The sequence below is a fragment of the Dermacentor albipictus genome, chromosome 7 (assembly GCF_038994185.2).
Source record: "Dermacentor albipictus isolate Rhodes 1998 colony chromosome 7, USDA_Dalb.pri_finalv2, whole genome shotgun sequence".
Taxonomy (NCBI): domain Eukaryota; kingdom Metazoa; phylum Arthropoda; class Arachnida; order Ixodida; family Ixodidae; genus Dermacentor; species Dermacentor albipictus.
This window is the reverse complement of record NC_091827.1, coordinates 130,936,599-130,954,506: the sequence shown is the minus strand read 5'-3', so window position 1 is coordinate 130,954,506 and position 17,908 is coordinate 130,936,599. Positions and strand designations below refer to the sequence as shown.

At 50.1% G+C, this 17,908-nt stretch overlaps 1 protein-coding gene across 4 annotated transcripts in view; it reads right to left on the bottom strand.

Moving 5' to 3' along the window:
- The window catches only part of brun (trafficking protein particle complex subunit brun), a 663,235-nt gene that overhangs the window by 200,029 nt on the left and 445,298 nt on the right, over positions 1–17,908 (bottom strand). The window lies entirely within an intron of this gene.

Sequence of the window (17,908 nt, the reverse complement as noted above, 5' to 3'; positions counted from 1 at the left end):
CCCAATGTTGCATTATCGGTTATAACGATGAAGTCTGGCTGCTGGGTGTCCGAGCTGAAAGGTAGTGAAAAGCGAAATCCTTGAAAAGAAAAAGAAAACAAGAAATTCGAGCTGCTTCACAATGGCCCGCTGCTCTAACAGCCACTGTGCGCTCATTTTCCAGCCTTTTCTGCACGCCTCTCTCCCGTCACCCTTCCACTCCTCCAAATACGAATGGGCTGTCTCATAGCTCTGTGCCGCATCACCCTCCGAAACACGAATGGACCATGCCAGCTGCGCTACTCGCATGTCGCTCGCTTGCTCCTTATCAGAACAGTTCTGCAAACAGCTTAGTCACTCGCATTCGCCTTTGTTGTTTGGATCAAAATCATTCCTGGCCATGTGGTTGCTCAGCCTCGTTTGACTCGCCGCCGAAATGGAAGATGGCTGATCTGCCCGCTGATCATCGGCAATACACGATGTTACCGGTGAAAAAAAAGCGCACGGCTATAGATTTCGAAACTAAGTGCTTCTAACCGATAAGGTGATTGTTGCGAACATGCTTGCATCGGATAGCGATGGTGACGATGGCAGCGATGACACAGTAGGGCAGGCTGCCTCAAGGTTGTCCTCACGGGAAGCCCAGCAGATGATTCAGCCCCTCCGGCGCTTTGTTTTCGCGAGGAACTTTCCGCTGTACTACGTGGAGCACCTGGATGCCTTGGAGGGGGATGTCCGGAAGCTTCGCTTAAAGCATGCAAGACTGACGGACATAGGGTTTTCTCATGCAAGCCAGTGAGAAGAATGTCGCGAGATGCTTGTGGCGATCTTGCCTCAGCATTTCTTCTGGATTTTTCAAGCTGAAAGGCTGCCATGGCAACCTTATCGCATTCATTAAAAGGCCCCTTTTGGGTTCACTAAAGCGATGCCTCGGCAGTGCTCGCTTATCGCTTGCCACCCATGACTCCTCTTTGCAGTTGTTATAGCAGTGCCATTCTTTAGCGCTGACAGCCGTGGCTTGCTACACACGCTCGGCGCACCCAGGAAGCAGTTAAACGAGGGAACACAGTCACCAGCCGGATGGAGGAAGGTGGTGGGGAGGGGCACTGGTTCTCCGCCGTTACAATTTTCTCACATCAGCTCTGCCATCCCCTTATTTTGATTTTTTCATGAAACCCAGTTATAAAATTACCGGTTGTAACAATAGAATTTTGGTGGCACTTGAATATTGTTATAAGCGGATTTGACTGCACATAACACTCGCTGCATTTGCAACTACTTTATTTCAGAACAAATACTTCATATTTATATACCTGTGCACCCTCGCATGGCAAGGAATGCAAAACAAGATTAAAAGCACTTTTAAAATCATATATCCACACACATTCAGGTGTCACAGATAGGCAACATATTTAACATGGTGGGCAACCCTAGCCTAATCATTGCAACAGTAACATATTCATTTTATTGTAATAGCAATTATATAAACACTCCAGGTGCATTTCTGCTGTCGCCATCGGCGTTGCCGTGATGTTCCATATAAAGTCGCAGGGCGACAACACTGTCGCCGTGCACCCTATGCTGTATGTGTGAGTGACAGCATGCGAGGGGACCTACCAATAGCAAATAAATCTCACCCATGCAATAGGGAAGTAATCAGGAGGAAGTGCACCATCTTCCGTTGCGTGCAAGGCACCCAACGTTACGAGGAACCAGGAGTGGGGAGGGGGTCTATTCCAGCTGCAACTGTGCATGTGGCAGCTGTGTAAGGTTGTGCGGCCATATCTTGAGATCAATCTGCCTTAGGGGCAGGGTCTAGGTGCAATGATGGCTCATAGCTTTGCGCGTGCTGTGTGTTCTCAGTGCTCACTTTGCATTAAGTGACAGACAGCACGAACGTCACTTCGCTTGCTGCTGCTGCCAAGTTTCCACTGTTATGTTGCTGCGTGGGTGCGAGGCACCATCGCTACAAGGCGTATCGGCAATAACCTTCTACTGCAATCTCAAAACAAACAGAGAACAGGGGAACTTGATAACAACTGGAATATATACACTCTTGGGGCCAGAAGAGGGCGCTCCTCAACACCAGGGTTGACTGACGAAGATGCGTCATACGCTGAACTCAGCGCCCAGAATCGGTACACAACATTCCTTCCCCCTTAGTTTGAACTCAACAGTCATCCAATGACAGCACAAAGTCCTGAAGATGTTGGGGTGTCTTTCGGGAACGCTGCAAACGGCGTGGGCGCGGCAATTCTACACTTTGCTCTGTTGGTGCTGGCTTATGTCGTCCGAAGGTAGAATGACTGTTGGTTGCTACTCAGGTGGTAGCATGACTGCTGGTTGCTCCTTGGGTTCACTGGCATCTGGTGTCTTGCTGCTGCTCACTCCACCAGGTGAAGGGCTTGATGCAGGCCAGACCTCAGGCTGTCCTCCTTCAGGTACGGTTTCGGCTAACTTGATGGGAATGCTGCTCCGACAAGGCTGGTCAATGTGCCTGTAACACACAAGGCCGTCCGGAAGAGCAACCTCATAAGAAATTGGGCCAGTTGCTCTGGAAATCACAGCAGATACCCATGGTGGGCCCTGGCTGTAGTTACGTACAAATACAGGGTCGGCAGGGTGGAATGTGCATGGTGTAGGCAGAGCTCTGCAAACCGGGAGGACTTGTCAGCGGCCCGGTCAGGATGCAGCCGTTCCAACATGGTAGACAGTCGGCGGCCCATCAACAACTCGCACGGGGAGCGTCCCGTGACTGTGTGCAGAGTTACATGCTGCTGTAGAGTGAAGTCTGCCAGGCGCTGTGCCCAGCTTCCTCGGATTATCCGAGATAATGTTTCTTTGGTGGTCCGTACCATCCTTTCAGCCTGCCCGTTCGTGGATGGATGGAACGGTGCAGATGTCACTTGGTGGGTGAGGTTGGCATCCAGGAACCCTCGAAATTCTGTGAATGTGAATTGCGGGCCACTGTCTGAGACGAGGGTATCTGGCAGGCCATGAATTGCGAACAATCTTCGTAAGGTAGTGATTACAGCACTCGATGTCATTGACGACATTAGTACTACCTCCAGCCATTTGGAATAAGAATCCACCACAATCAAGAAGGTCTGTCCTTGGAATGGACCAGCAAAATCAACGTGCAGGCATGACCATGGAGTCCGGGTCGTCTCCCATGGGTGCTAAGGTGCCCGAGGCATCTCGGGCCGTGTTTTCTGGCAAGGAAAGCACCGCCGGACCATTTCCTCAATGGCCGCATCCATGCCGGGCCACCATACATAATTGCGGGCAAGCACTTTCATTCTGACAATACCGGGGTATCCGACATTCAGAGCTTCAAGGACCCGGAAACGGAGCTTCTGTGGAATCACCACACGGTCACCCCACAGTAAGCATCCCTTGTGAACAGACAGCTCATGTTGCCTGGACACGAATGGCGCGATTTCGGAACTCAGAGCGCACCTTGGCCACCCCTTCCACACCCAGTTGAGGACACGGGAGATGATAGTGTCCTTGGTGGAGTACTTAGCCACACCGTCTGCATGGACTAGAAATTCTGGAAGTACGTCCAGAAGCATGACGAAGACTCATCCTGCTGGCGAAGAGTCATCCTGGCACTGGTCCGCATGAGGCAGTCTGCTGAGACCATCTGCGTGGCCTAACTGCTTCCCTGGTCGGTGGTGGTGAGTATGCTGGTATCCATTCAGAAAAATGAACCAACGCAACATTCACGGTGAAAGTTGCCGGTCTGATGTGAAGAGCCTTAGGAGCAGTTTGTGGTCTGTATGGATCTGAAATGGGCGGCAATATACGTAGTCATGGAACGTCTTTACTCGATCCGGCAACCACAGCGAGTGTCTCCTTATCAATCTGGGCATAATTTCGCTCCGTAGAGGACAATGTTCTTGAATAAACAGCAATTGGTGCTTCCGTGTCATCCGGCATTCTGTGACTCAACATCACTCCTATTCCGTACGGGGACGCATCACAGGCAAGGATTACCGGCTTCTTCTCGCCAAAGTGTGCCACCACCTGGTTGGATGCCAGTAGCTTCTTCACATTGTCGAACGCAGTTTGTTGTAGGCTTCCCCTCAGCCAGGGGACCTTCTTGTCCAACAAACAGTGCAGGGGTTCAGTGACAGAGGCCTTGTGTGGAAGGAATGCATGATAGAAATTGAGAAAACCCAGGAAGGCCTGCAGCTCGGCTCTGTTCAACGGCCGCAGTGCATCTTGGCCAGTATGGGGGGATTCCCTCAGCATCGACTCGGAAACCAAAAAATTCCACTTGAGTCACTTCTAGCTGGCATTTCTCCTTCTTGACCTTAAGCCCTGCATCTTGGAACTGCTGAAGGATCTCTCGCAAGCGACTAAGTAATTCCTGGTGCGATGCACCTGAAATGAGGACATCAAAATATGGAATGACGCCTGGTGGTCCACACAGTTGGTTCGCCATTAAACTCTGGAAGATGCCAGGTGCGACGGTGACATTGAATCGTAGTCGAATGCAGAAAGCACCTCGATGCATGACAATGGTCTGCACCTGTGCAGATTCATCAGTCACTGGGAGCTGTTGGTAGGCCTGTGCTATGTCTAGCTTCGCAAAGACAGTTCCACCAGAGAGGGATGCCAGCAGGTGGTTGACAGCTGGTACCGGATACGAGTGCTACTGCAAGGCTTTGTTGATGGTGCACTTGTAGTCTGCACAGATGTGGACGTCCCCATTTGCCTTCAGTGGCATAACAATAGGGGTTTCCCAACGGGCGTGGTCAACCGGCTCTTGGATTCCTTGTTGTATCAGTTTGTCCAGTTCAGCATCGATTTTGATAGCAGTGTGAAAGGAGCTCTTCTTGCTTTAAGGCAGATAGGCACAACCTCAGGGTTAAGTGCAAACTGCACGGGCGGTCCCACGTAGCAGCCCAGTGTCCCGTCGAGCACAGAGGCAAAGTGCTGGAATATGTTATCAAGTGAGGATGGTTGCTGATCAATGTGTTGCACTCCCGCGATATTGATACCAAGTGCCAAAACCAATCCAGCCTGAGAAGACTTGGGCGCTCGCCCTTGACAATGATCAGGCGCAATGGGCCGTCAAAATCTGAACTGCACTCGGACGGTACCAACTCCACGTACAGCTATACGGTTGGCTTGATAGTCCCTCATGATAACGTCAAGTGGCTGTAGGTTTTGGACACGCCCCTTTGGAAAAATGCGTCTGGCTGTGGCGTTGGAGATAATGGAAAAGGTTTATCCCGAATCCACCTCCATCTGAGAATGTGTGCCTTCGACTTTTACTCACATGTATCTTCCTCTTGGCGAGTTTAGACACTTCGTTAATAGCAGTAACTGCCAAGTCGTCGCAGTATGAAATGTTTGTGCGAGGAGTGGTCTTGAATTGTTGCGTCTGATTTCGACGTGGGCTAAGCTGCCTCCGGGACCGGCAGACCTTAGCCATGTGCCCGGTTTTTCCACATTCCCTGCACTGGGCACCACAGAACTGACACAGGTGGCATTCGTGCGGGCCTCCACAGCTGCCCCAGGGGCCGCCCACCAATCTCTTGGTGTCTCGTCGCTGAGTGGGGCTCGCACGTAACCGAAGAACATCTTCAGCGGTGTCTTGCTCACCATCATCACCAGTCGTCGTCCCTTGATGCACGGGCTCGAAACGCGGCATGTTCGTGGTTTGAAACAAGGGTAGGCTGGGTTCCCGGGCAATGGCCTCGGCAGCGACTGCTTCATCGACAGCATTGGTGAAAGACACCTTTTTTTCGCCAGTAGTAGCCGCGTCACCGTGTCATTCTGCAGTCCGAACACGAATCGTTCCCGTAGCACGGTGTCGAGGTCGTTGAAGTTGCAGTGCTGTGCTGTGGTTCGAAGAGTAGCGAGGTAAGCGGGGGCAGGACTCGCTTGGTGCCTGGGTCCTGGCAATAAAATTCATATCGTCTGGCAAGCTCCAGTGGTTTCAGCACTAGATGGTCGCACAGAATGGCAAGGATTGTTTCGAGTGGTGTATCCTTCAGCTGGGCTGATGCCCTGAGTGCCCTGGCTAATTGAAAAGTGGCGGGACCGCAGCGGCTGAGGTATGTCGATCTCTTCTTGGTGGCATCCGTAACGTCCTGCGCCTCGAGAAAGAACTGGAAACGTTCTGCGTAGTCCTCCCCCTCTTCAGGGTGAGTGATGTCGAAAGGCTTAAGCCCCTCTGTTGTGGTGGCCTCCATTGTGCACTGTAGGGGTTGGAGGACGGACGTCGGCATGAAAAACCCAAACTTGGGAGTATTTATTCTACATTATTTACAAGGAGCTGAGAGTCAATGAACGGTCGTACAGACATTACGGGCCGGCAGCAACTCGGACGCTGCGGCCCGCGGCAAGAAGTTCGAGAGAGGTGAATCAGGGAATCAGGGCATGTCCCACAATCCTCAGGTCTCTCTGGAAGGCTTCTTATAAACCCTTCGAGCACTGTAAGTCACGTCATTTTTGACCAATAGGAGAGTCCACTCCGATGACGCCACTTTCAGCCAATGGTAGGCGCCCGTGTCGCGGTGTCGCACCTGGCGGCTCTCTGCGGTCTTGCCTCGCAGACTGGCAATCCACTTCTTCTAGGCTGGAGAAGGAGGGGGGGCGCTCATGCTTCATTGCACAAGGGCCCACCTGCACCCGGTGGCTCGGCTCCGCAGCGGTAGCAGACGCATTCTTCAAAGCCGAAGGGGGACGATTGAGCTCCATTGTACGAGGCCCCCTTCTAATCCCGGCGACGCACGAACTTGTTGGCACGTGAACTTGTTGCCTTAAACTTGTTTGCTCGGCCGCTTCTCTGGAATGCACTTTCCTGCTTCTGCATTCCTCAATTAGCTGTGCTGCCATCCGATGTGGTCTGGGGAACTCGAAGTAATCGCAGGAAACAGCTCCATATCTAACAGCTCGTCCTCGCCCCGGTAGTTCTGAATGGCCGGTGAACTCAATTCGCTGGCCATGAGGAACGCTGAAAGAAGCTGCAGGGTACTGGGGTCGAGCCTCGTTTGACAACCCTCGGGATCCTGGGCCCTGGAGAACATACGTCAAACAAACCAAACAACACAGCGCTGCACCACGCGTAAGCGCAGGCTCTTCACCCCTGACTCGCCAGGCTATTACTGAGTCAAAATCAACCCTGATCTTTTCGTTCCCCAATTTTGACAAAACAGTTCCAACCACCCTTCCAAACAGCCATCCATTTCTCCTCGAATGCCGACAAGACCAGACCACTATTGTTGTTGCAAAACAAAAAGGTCGTTGACGATGCAAACAACAAATGAAAACAGCCGAACATAACTTAAGTGGCCTAACCACACGAACAGCATGTTTCCAATCTATCGCAGTGGCGTACTTATCGCACGTAATGGTGCCACTGAACAATCTGGTCAACCTCACAAGTACGTAATCACAAGCGCACTAGCCTTGTGGTCACTAAACAAAACGCGTACTTGCGTTGTAGGCAAACTTTTCACTTACGCTTACTCACGTTTCTTCCCTCAAAGTCCTACAGGACACGTGACATAAACGAACAATTAAACTTGCGGGACTTACACACTCCGCAGAACTCTTAAAATAATGCGTCTTTTAATAACTCGTTCCACGCGTACTCATCCTTCCGTCCACACAGGACACGCGCTAATGGAACTAAGAACGCTTCTCCGTGCAAATCATGCACTCACTGAAAACCTACGCGCTTAACCTTAGAAAATTCAACACTTAAAAAGAAAGAAGGTTAAATAAAACACACGCGCGTTACGATAGGCCTCTCAACAATAACCTTGACCCTCAGGTTACTCACACACACACAAAAAAAAAAAGCCTATCTACTTATTAATGAGCATCTCGCGAGACTACATGTTTACTTAAAACGCGTCTTTCAAATCTCGAGCTTCTCGAACGAAAACACAAACAAAGCTCATACGTTTACATATTGAAAGAAATCTCAGTCTCAAATCGCGAAAAACTTTCCGATGCTCAAAATAAAAAAACAAGATAACACGTTTCATTTCTACGGAAGCTCTCTTGGCTTCGCGTTCCCGATTGCTTACGACTGACTCATACTTTGAGTCGAACGCGGGGTGGTCGCGTACCGAAAGCTACTCTGGCTACGGAGGAACAACAAAAGGGCTGACTAACTATCAGCTCCCCCAAGACGTTACGGTCTCCTGCCAATTTGCGTCCTCGCGCCCCGCTTTCAACACAAACTCGATTGACCGCGTCGCTACTCCCCACCTGGTCTCGTCCGGCCATCTTGCGTTTCTTCGAACTGCACGCTGAGCTATAAAAAGAACTACGGAACGACGAGGAGCTTAACTGCCCCGTGCCCTTTGTCCGCGTCCGCGCAGAACATTCTTCGCGGTCCCCCTTTGACCGGTGGCTCGACCATTTTGGATGCGTCAACATCGTCCTAGACGACCGCACCTTCTTCCTCGCGCCCTGCCCTTTTGGGTTTCTCGCCATCTTTGGCGGCGCTACATTAATTACCGACTTTCGGTTTTTACCGCGCTTCTTTTTAAGGCGCTTCCTCTTTGCACTCGCTTTCATGTCGCCTTCTCGTGCCTCGTGCTGGCCGGTACACATTTCGTCGGCCCGGATCGGTCTCTTACCCGCACAGTCTGAGTGATTCTCACTTAAATCAACACTCGCTCTGCCTCGACTGGCGGACAGCTCAACCGACTCTGGAACAATGCAGCAGGCTTTACTCAAGTTAGACAACTCGCACTCTTGCGACCTGCCCTCTGCTACATTGCCCAGCGCACGCTGTGCATCGGCACACAGCCCGTCGGTATCGATCGCTGTCTCACGCGCACAGTCCGAATGATTATTAACTGAACCATCCCTCTCTAGGCTATCTAGACTGGCGGAGAGCCGCACCGATCCCTGAACAATGCAGTTGTTCTCTCGTGAGCTACGGAGCTCGCCACCCCGAGAACTATTCTCAACTGCATCGTCCAGCTCGCACTTCACTTCTGCACGCACCTCTGGCCTGACATGGGTGCTCGCTTCTGTCGGGTCAGAAGTACCCTTTTCTTCGCTAGCAACCTCGCTAACCTTACCTGCGACGCACACACGCGGTAACTGTGCCAATTTGTTCGCAGCTGGCCTAGCTGTCTCCACAGTCATCTGTTGGCACAGCACCTCGTCGCTCTCACTCTGGCCTTTAACGGCCTCTATTGGCACTAAGGCATCGTTAGCAGCTAGCCTTTTCCCTTTACTTATGAATCTGCAGCTAATCTCACAGGCACTACTCTTCTCGTCGGCTTCTGGTGAAAATCCGCTCGATGCTTCCGCATCCTTTCGCTCTGTACTACCTACAGAATTCTCAGACAGCCGTTGTCTCTGTGCCAATAACTGATCACAATGCTGTATCTCTTTGATCAGTGCTGCCTTCTCTCTCTCATACTTTTGCTCTCGCTCACGTTCGCGTTCATTCTCACGTCCGTGACGCTCACACCTAAGAGTAAGTTCTTGAAGCTCCTGCTTCCGTTCATTCTCGCGTTCTTCACGCTTAAGCTCACTCCTAAGTTGACGACGCTCTCGCAAACGTACACGACGCTCTCGCTCCCGTGGCTCCTGTATCACCTGCCAAGCAAGCTCAATGCTTTTCTCATCATTGCCACTATCTTGAATCGCCTTTATGATAGCTGGCGTTTTCATCCGTTCGTCCGCCTCAACTCCCAAATCGTCGCACACCAACAACAAATCTAACTTCGTCAACCTTCTAAGATCCATGGCAGCTGCCCCGACAGGTGGTTAAAACTGTTTTCCTTATTAATTTGTGCAAACACACAATGCAACAAATTCCCGATTCCCAGAACTATCAAAATTGAACACACAACCTTTGAGTCTGGCGAATCATAAGGAAAAAAACCACGCGCTCACTTACGGTTGCAGCACCCTGCCATCCGGTTCATTTGTCCGCTGTTGCCGGTTCCTCCGGACTCCCTGGGTCGAAGGCTCGCTCCTTCTTCGCTACTCCCAGTTTCTTCGGACCTCTTTCGACGAAGGCTCTCTCGTCTTCGCTCTTCCCGGTTCCTTACGATCTCTCTCGACGAAGGTTGATTCGTAGCGCTGCCACCAGCTGATGCATTCGGAGGCGATCCCACCGCTGCCACCAGATGTAGGGGTTGGAGGACGGACGTCGGCATGAAAAACCCAAACTTGGGAGTATTTATTCTACATTATTTACAAGGAGCTGAGAGTCAATGAACGGTCGTACAGACATTACGGGCCGGCAGCAACTCGGACGCTGCGGCCCGCGGCAAGAAGTTCGAGAGAGGTGAATCAGGGAATCAGGGCATGTCCCACAATCCTCAGGTCTCTCTGGAAGGCTTCTTATAAACCCTTCGAGCACTGTAAGTCACGTCATTTTTGACCAATAGGAGAGTCCACTCCGATGACGCCACTTTCAGCCAATGGTAGGCGCCCGTGTCGCGGTGTCGCACCTGGCGGCTCTCTGCGGTCTTGCCTCGCAGACTGGCAATCCACTTCTTCTAGGCTGGAGAAGGAGGGGGGGGCGCTCATGCTTCATTGCACAAGGGCCCACCTGCACCCGGTGGCTCGGCTCCGCAGCGGTAGCAGACGCCTTCTTCAAAGCCGAAGGGGGACGATTGAGCTCCATTGTACGAGGCCCCCTTCTAATCCCGGCGACGCACGAACTTGTTGGCACGTGAACTTGTTGCCTTAAACTTGTTTGCTCGGCCGCTTCTCTGGAATGCACTTTCCTGCTTCTGCATTCCTCAATTAGCTGTGCTGCCATCCGATGTGGTCTGGGGAACTCGAAGTAATCGCAGGAAACAGCTCCATATCTAACAGCACGAGTACGTACTGGACGGAGCTAGCTTCCCATTGCGGCCATCTCATTCAATCCCATCTTTGTCCCCAGTTTTACGTTGCTGCATGAGTGATATCGCGAGGCACTATCGCTACAAGGCGTATCGGCAATAACGTTTTATTGCCGTCACGAAACAAACACAGAACCGGGGAACAACTGGAATATATAAGTAAGTAAGTGAGTGAGTGAGTGAGTGAGTGAGTGAGTGAGTGAGTGAGTGAGTGAGTGAGTGAGTGAGTGAGTGAGTGAGTGAGTGAGTGAGTGAGTGAGTGAGTGGTCCTGATCCCTTTTGATTCAGGGCAGGCGTTTGTCAACGCCACAGGAGATGCTGAAAGTACGAAAAGGAAAGAAAGTAAGGAGTAGAAAGTAAGGAGAGAAAGAACATAAAACACAATTTTGTCACAGTCACAGTCTGTGAGTCCGTCTGGTTGGTCCGGTCAGGCTGTGGTCCGGTTCGTTGTATTCTAGCATTCTAGGCTCCAGTCGCTCGGATTTAACCAAAGCCATGACAATCCAATCCGCAAGCCATGCCAGTTCAAGTCAGTGTGTCCCAGCTGCGTCGCTGCCTGGTCGGCCGTCTCTGTCTTAGGAACTCATGTAGATGAGGTGGTCGGCATCAGCGGCCACTCGCTGTGACTGGGCGGCTCTAGCCGAGCAATGTCTGTCTGGAGGTTTCCTTCACCTATTCGGCTTGCCTACCCAGTCGTTCCCACTGTTCGAGCCGGATCTTCATAGTCTCTGCGCGTGCAGTTCGGTCCTCCTCGGTGAGATCAGTCAGCGCCAGGCTCTAAGCCAAGGGGCACAATCGGGGATCTGCGGGAAGTTTCGGACATTGTTGTAGCATGTGGAGGCATTGGTTTGTGAGGAGAGTGCCAGTGCGGGCTTGAAACAGCAGGGTGCTGCCTCTATCTCCTTGGTAGTCTGGTCATGGGCACGGTTCCGGCTTGTGGTGGTAATATAGTGCCAGGCTTTGCTTTTTTGCCACTGTCATGCGCCAAATTGTTTTTTCAGCATCATTGATTTCCTTGATGACTGCCTTGCGCCACTCTGCCTGTCTTAGTGTCATGGTGTTTTGAATTTTGGCTGTATTTTGTGTCTAGGGACGTGTATTTCCGAATCCAAGCCCTCTTGATGTTTTTGTATCTTAGGTGTAGGTACATTATGCAACTGTAATTTGTGTTTGCCATGAATTTGAGTCTGCCGGCATATTGTAATTTGGACCTTGCCTCCCTTGCCTCGTACGAGGACCAGCTCATTTCCCCGCTTACCGCTGCATTTGTAGTGGCTATGCTGCCCCGTAGCAGCCAACGGCCTAGTTCTGTTTGGTGACGCTCCAGACATTTTATGGTTTCACTGGAGAAGGCCAGCACATCATCTGCGTATGTTGTCGCTGGTACTGCTACTCCCTTCCACAGTGTGCGTCTGACGGTGTATGGGTTTTATGAATGTCTGGCAAAGTGCCAGATGCGGCCTTTGAGGCGATAAGATTTTTTTTACTAATGCATTTTGATGCGGTTCCCGAAAGTGTTGTTGGTAACTGAGAGTTACGCCGATGTATTTGTATTCCGATGTTTTTTTGACGAGGTTCCCTTGGAGGGTGAATTCGTTGCTAATGCTGCTTGTATTTATCCCCATCCACTGTGTTTTGTCAGTGTTAAACCTTAGCTGGTCGTTTCCTGTAACTTGGGAGCAGATGTCAAGCTGGTGTTGGAGGTCAGCTGCTGATTCTGCTAGCAGGACAATATCGTCAGCGAATGCCAGACATGAAATTTTGGTGCCGAAATCTTTGGGCTGGAAGAGGGCGCTCTTCAACACCAGGGCTGACAGACGGAGATACGTCATCCGCGGAACTCAGCGGCTAGAATCGGTACACAACACTCACACTAGTGTTTTGACAGCCAGTTTGCACGGTGATCGAGTGAGATGTGTTCATGTTTGCTGGTACGCGCATGACACCATGCTTGTTAATTTAGTTACCAAGTAAATGCTTGCAAGTTGATATGGCTTATAAAAGTACTATCCTTACTTCGTCACAATCACAATCGGTGTTTTGCTTTCAGGTGAAACTGCGACTTTCTATTGTTACCAAATTTATTCTAGTGTCCTTCCAAAAAAATATGGCCTCCAGCTGACCAGGAAAATAGTAGAAGCTCTTTTAACAAGAGAAAAGAGGGTTGTATCATGGTGCCCGTGGTGTCGTCGTCTTTCTTGTGTGTGTTGTTTTTTGGCGCAAAATCTCAGTATGCAAGATCACCAACTAGCCCAGCAGTTAACTCTTTTGTTGTATCATGAGGTCACCTTTTGAGGCAAGAATCAGATGTATGCGTTAAGAGACAAAGCCGGCAATATCATTACTAATATGGATGAGATAGTACAAGTGGCTGAGGAGTTCTATAGAGATTTATACAGTATCAGTGCCACCCACGACAATAATGAAAGAGAAAATAGTCTAGAGGAATTCGAAATCCCACAGGTAACGCCGGAAGAAGTAAAGAAAGCCTTGGGAGATATGCAAAGGGCGAAGGCAGCTGGGGAGGATCAGATAACAGCAGATTTACTGAAGGATGGTGGGCAGATTGTTCTAGAGAAACTGGCCACCCTGTATACGCAATGCCTCATAACGTCGAGCGTACCGGAATCTTGGAAAAACGCTAACATAATCCTAATCCATAAGAAAGGGGACGCCAGAGACTTGAAAAATTATAGACCGATCAGCTTACTGTCCGTTGCCTACAAACTATTTACTGAGGTAATCGCAAATAGAATCAGGAACACCTTAGACTTCTGTCAAGCAAAGGACCAGGCAGGATTCCGTAAAGGCTACTCAACAATAGATCATATTCACACTATCAATCAGGTGATAGAGAAATGTGCGGAATACAACCAACCCTTATATATAGCCTTCATTGATTACGAGAAAGTATTTGATTCTGTCGTAACCTCAGCAGTCATGGAGGCATTACCGAATCAGGGTGTAGACGAGCCATATGCAAAAATACTGAAAAATATCTATAGCGGCTCCACAGCCACCGTAGTCCTCCATAAAGAAAGCAACAAAATCCCAATAAAGAAAGGCGTCAGGCAGGGAGATACGATCTCTCCAATGCTATTCACAGCGTGTTTACAGGAGGTATTCAGAGACCTGGATTGGGAAGAAATGGGGATAAAAGTTAATGGAGAATACCTTAGTAACTTGCGATTCGCTGATGATATTGCCTCGCTTAGTAACTCAGGGGACCAACTGCAATGCATGCTCACTGACCTGGAGAGGCAAAGCAGAAGAGTGGGCCTAAAAATTAATCTGCAGAAAACTAAAGTAATGTTTAACAGTCTCGTAAGAGAACAGCAGTTTACAATAGGCAGCGAGGCACTGGAAGTCGTAAGGGAATACATCTACTTAGGGCAGGTAGTGACTGCGGATCCGGATCATGAGACAGAAATAATCAGAAGAATGAGAATGGGCTGGGGTGCGTTTGGCAGGCATTCTCAGATCATGAACAGCAGGTTGCCATTATCCCTCAAGAGAAAAGTGTATAATAGCTGTGTCTTACCAGTACTCACCTACGGGGCAGAAACCTGGAGGCTTACGAAAAGGGTTCTACTCAAATTGAGGACGACGCAACGAGCTATGGAAAGAAGAATGATAAGGATAAGGGATAAGAAAAGAGCAGATTGGGGGAGGGAACAAACGCGAGTTAATGACATCTTAGTTGAAATCAAGAAAAAGAAATGGGCATGGGCAGGACATGTAATGAGGAGGGAAGATAACCGATGGTCATTAAGGGTTACGGACTGGATTCCAAGGGAAGGGAAGCGTAGCAGGGGACGGCAGAAAGTTAGGTGGGCGGATGAGATTAAGAAATTTGCAGGGATGGCATGGCCACAATTAGTACATGACCGGGGATGTTGGAGAACTATGGGAGAGGCCTTTGCCCTGCAGTGGGCGTAACCAGGCTGATGATGATGATGAGGTCACCTTTTTGGTAGGGCACTAGAATACATTTGTTGTTAATAAATGTGTTAGGGTTGCCATTATTAGTTTAGGGCTGCAATCCATGCTAGATATTGACACGTGCACTTGTTCATCTTTATTGGGTGACCACATTTCACCCCCTAACAAATGTTATTGCACAGCGCACGACGCGTCTGCATGTATGAGAAGTTTCTGGAATGTTATCGATGATTCTATCCGCTGTCTGTCACCGAACCTTGTGTAATTTCATTGCATGTATGCGTGACGCGATTAGTGTAGAACTTTGTGGAAGACACGCGGGTCCCAGCAATTATTCTGGAACCTTCGATGACTGATGTATAAAAGCCGATGCACTTGACTAGCTGATCAGATTTCAAACGATCGCTTACCGAGTTTGCCGCTATCGTTGTGCTTTAAGTGTAACTTGCTTTTGAAGGCACAAGTTCACCCAATAAAGATTTAGTTTTGCCATTTGCAGTTTAGCAACTGTGTTCGTCACAGTCACTACCATGTGACATCTGGTGGAGGTGCTAGTGCATTCATGTACCAAACGCCCCACGTGATATTGCTAACTACCTCGCCGCCACTCAGTGGAGCCCTCAACGGCCATGCCGTTTGCGATCACTAGGCCGCTACCTGTTGCCCAAGCGCCAACCACAGACTGGCCCAGCCCAGGGCTGGTCTGTGAGCCCATATCCGGAAAACTAAAAGCAGCAACCGATGGAGGTGCGGTTGCTGCTCGTTGAACTGACGAAGAACCTCCACCGCCGCCGAAGACGTCGAAAAGTCTTTACCGACGATATATCAACAAGACGCCGCCATCCCTATGAAGCGTAGAAGCTAAGAATACACTGACGAAAGATGACCTGACGACGCCACGTACCAGCCACAGGTCAACGCGATGCAGCCGTCGTCCGATGCCAAGACCTAACTGTAACCACCGACCTCGACATGCTTCTTGATGGCCATGCAGTCACCGCCTTGGTGGACACAGGGGTCGATTCGCCGCCCAGTTAAAGTTAAAACTGCATGGGAAGGCTATCAAATTCGGAACGCTGGAGGACACCTCATTACGCCGACTGGAACCTGCACTGCCCGAATTACCGTTAATGACCGCACCTACCCTGCCACTTTCGTTATCTTTGAACAGTGCTCACAAGACATAATTCTCGCCATGGACTTTCTGGACCAACACGGCGCAATCATCGACCTGAAGTTAAAGTCGATAATGCTATCTGAAGACCAAGCGATACCACCGGAGAACTCTCGTAGTCACCATGCCTTGAGTGTGCTCAAAAATCAAATAAGCATCACGCCCTGCTCCAGCATCATCATTTTCATCAGCATCAAAACACCTGTAGACATAGGGGTCATTGAGGGTGACCAACGCCTGCTGCTTGACCGTGAAGTTTGCATCGCAAGAGAGATTGCTCGACTGCACAGAGGAAAAACGAAAGTTGACGATCGACCCTTGTTGATGCTGGACCACTCCGCCAGAGCCCTTACCAAGTTTCAAAGCGAGAATGTGAGCTATAAGACAACAAGTCGATGAAATGCTGTGTGATGTCATCATCCAGCCGTAGAAAAGCCTGTGGGCATCCCCCGTTGTCTTGGTGAAAAAAGAACGGAACCTTATGCTTCTGTATGATTACTGTCGACTGAACAAGATCACAAAGAAGGATGTATACGCGCCCTACCACGGATAGACAACGCATTTGAGCAGCTCTGCAATGCTAAATACTTCTCCTTCAAGTCTGGCTACTGGCAAATAGAAGTCCGCGAGAGAGATCGCGAAAAGACTGCCTTCACCACGCCAGACGGCCTCTATGAGTTCAAGGTCATGCTGTTCAGACTCTGTTCGGTACCTGCAATGTTTCAGCGCGTCATGGACACGGTGTTAACAGGTCAGAAGTGGCAGACCTGTCTTGCTTGCTTGGATGACATCATAGTCTTCACCGAAAATTTCAATGGTCACCTTATGCGGCTTGCGACAGTACTAGAGGTCATCAAGTCATCAAGACTCACTGTGAAGCCAGAGAAGTGCCGCTTCGCTTACGATGAGCTTCTGTTCCTGGGCCACGTCATCAGCAAATCTGGAGTCCGCCCCGACCCACCGAAGACAGCCGCCATTGCAAAGTTCCAGCAGCCCATCGACAAGAAGGCAGTGCGCAGATTCCTTGGCATGTGTGCCTACTATAGGCGTTTTGTCAAGGACTTTCATGCATCGCTGAGCCGCTGACACATCTAACGAAACGTGATGTCGAGTTCAAGTGGCAAATGCTGCAAGCCAACGCATTTCAAGAACTGAATCGATGCATGCAGTCGCCACTGGTACTTGCGCGCTTCGACGAGGATGCCGATACAGAAATACACACTAACGCCAGTAGCCTAAGCTTCGGTGCCATCCTAGTTCAGAGAAAAGACGGACTTGAACATGCGATAGCTTATGCTAGCCGGTCGTTGTCAAAAGCGGAAGGCAATCATTCTATAACGGAAAAGGAATGCCTTGCCATTGTTTGGGCTACAGCAAAATTTTGCCCTTACCAATATGGCAGGCCATTCAAAGTCATCAGCGACCATCACGCGTTGTGTCGGCTAGCGAACTTAAAGGATCTTTCCGGATGGCTGTCGAGGTAGAGCCTAAGACTGCAAGAATATGATACCACTGTAACCTACAAGTCCAGACGAAAGTCCAGTCCAGACCTATTGAAAGGTATGCGCCAACTAGCCCCACAACGTGTTTTACTCCAGAGGAAAACGCTGTGATGCTGATTGCCTACCACGTGCCCCCATTGACTCGCCACCGCAAGATGAGGAATATTAAGCGCGGAAGACTTCGCTGAATAGCAACAAGCAGACCCGGAGCTGAAAATCCTCGTCAAGTATTTGGAAGGGCATCCTGATGTTGTCCCTAGGGCATTTATGCGAGTATTGTCTTTGTTGTCGCTTCAAAACAACCTACTCGTAAAGGAGAACTTCTCACCAGTCCGTGCCAACTACCTTCTTGTTGTTCCCTCAGCGCTGCATCCAGAAGTACATAACGCCCTACAACGCCCTAAATGACAATCCAACTACAGGACACCTTGGATTCTCCTGGACACTACTGAAGATACAGG